Genomic DNA, 2,500 nt, shown 5'->3' with positions numbered 1-2,500 from the left:
GCTTTGCCCTTGGGATGCCTTATGTTGCATCCCAAGGGCCAAGGCACCTGCCAGCCCAAGGGCTGTGCACGGCCTGGGGAGGGAGCTCACCCCTCCCCTATATAGTGCAAAGTTATTGTTTTCCCTATTTTCACAAGGAAACATCAAATTTTTAACCAAGCATACTCGGCCTTTGATCCTTCGTTACTCGTCCAAATCCAACAAACTTGCATTCGTTGGAAAGGTCTTTTCACAAGGATTCTTTTGATATATAATAATAGCGATTCCGATAAATATTTATTTTTTTATGAATTTTTAAGTGAATAAACAATTAAAAATTCAAAAAAAATAGAAAAAAAATATTTTTTTCCCGATTCTTTCTCCAATATTCCTGATAAATACCCACACACCCACATATGGAGAATGGTCGAAAATGCTCGAGTGGATATCGAGATGTCCGACGAAGCACCACTTGGAAGGGCCGAGGCACGGGACGCCCGAGCTGTTGCTCGGGCCGGCACGGGACGCGCATGGGACAGCCCGGGACGGCATGGGACGCCCTCGCTACAGCTCGGGACGGCCAGGTACGCCCGAGACTTGGCTCGGGACGGCCTGGGACGCCCTCGCCATAGCTCGGGACGGCCTGGGACGCCAGAGACTAGGCTCGGGACGGCCTCGGCACAGCTCGGGACGGCCTGGGACGCCCTTGCCACAGCTCGGGACGGCCTGGGACGCCCTTGCCACAGCTCGGGACGGCCTGGGACGCCCGAGACTTTGCTCGGGACGGCCTGGGACGGCCTCGGCACAGCTCGGGACGGCCTGGGACGCCCGAGACTTTGCTCGGGACGGCCTGGGACGCCCGAGACTTGGCTCGGGACGGCCTGGGACGCCCTCGCTACAGCTCGGGACGCCCTGGGACGGCCTCGACACAGCTCGGGACGCCCTGGGACGTCCGAGACTTTGCTCGGGCCGGCCTGGGACGCCCGAGACTTGGCTCGGGACGGCCTGGGACGCCCGAGACTTGGCTCGGGACGGCCTGGGACGCCCGAGACTTGGCTCGGGACGGCCTGGGACGCGCTCGGCACAGCTCGGGACAGGCCGGGACGCCCGAGCCGAGCTTCGGGTCGCACGAAATCTCTTCGTATTCCGACATATTAGAAGCTTCCCATCATGTAGTAGGCCGAGCTTTGCCCTTTGGATGCCCTATGGTGCTTGGCGAGCACTAGGGAACGTGCCAGCACAAGTGCTGTGCACGCTCTGGGGAAGGAGCTCAACCCTCCCCCTTATAGTGCAAAGTTATTGTTTTTCCTATTTTCACAAGGAAACATCAATTTTTTAACCAAGCATACTGGGCCTTTACTCCTTCGTTACTCGTCGGAATCCAGCAAACTTATACTCGTCGGAAAGGTCTTTTCGCAAGGATTTTTTTGATATATTATAATAGCGATTCCGATAAATATTTATTTTTCTATGAATTTTTAAGTGAATAAACACCGGAAAATTCATAAAAAATAGAAAAAAAAATATTTTCCTCCGTTTCTTTTCTCCAATAATTCATAAATAATACCTCAATAGTATTAATGAAGAGAGAGTCGAAGTGGCCCGGGTGGATTTCGAAATGTCCCACGACCCCATAGAATGCACGGGCCAGCCGAGCCAAAAGAATGGGACGCGCACGGGACAGCATTGGTCAGGCTCGGGACGGCACGGGACAGCACGGGACGCGCATGGGACAGCACGGGACGCGAATGGGACGGCCTTGCTAAGGCTCGGGACGGCATGGGACAGCTCGGGACGCGCATGGGACGGCACGGGACGCGCATGGGACGGCCTTGGTGAGGCACGGGACGGCCTTGGTCAGGCTCGGGACGCGCATGGGACGGCACGGGACGGCCTTTGTGAGGCTCGGACGGCACGGGACGCGCATGGGACGGCCTTGGCGAGGCTCGGGACGGCATGGGACAGCACGGGACGGCCTCGGCACAGCTCGGACGGCACGGGACGCGCATGGGACGGCCTCGGCACAGCTCGGACGGCACGGGACGGCCTTGGCGAGGCTCGGGACGGCAAGGGACGGCCTCGGCACAGCTCGGGACGGCACGAGACGCGCATGGGACGGCCTTGGTGAGGCTCGGACGGCACGGGACGCGCATGGGACATCATGGGACGCACATGGGACACCTTATGGGGATCATCAAGGCGTCTTGCACGGGACATTCTTTCCCACGAAGGGCATTTACATGGGACATCTTAGGAGTCGAGAGCCGGCACATGGGACAACGTAGTTCACACGCACGGAACACTTTACTTTCGTTTGGAACGTCGTGGGATCTTTATGTTCCCATTAGCACCGAACCTTTAACATGCTAGGAAGCTATGTTCGATCTTCTCGAAGTGTCGATGGAACTTCGATGGATACACATCCGATCCGATGTTATGATGATGTACTTTCTCCGAGATCGATGTTGGGGCCGTATTCCGATGTCATGATGATGTACTTTCTCCGAGATCGATGTGACGG

The sequence above is a fragment of the Eschscholzia californica genome, unplaced genomic scaffold, assembly GCF_041429995.1.
Source record: "Eschscholzia californica isolate CP2 unplaced genomic scaffold, dmEscCali1.0.p SCAF_268, whole genome shotgun sequence".
Taxonomy (NCBI): Eukaryota; Viridiplantae; Streptophyta; class Magnoliopsida; order Ranunculales; family Papaveraceae; genus Eschscholzia; species Eschscholzia californica.
This window is presented reverse-complemented; position numbering follows the sequence as displayed.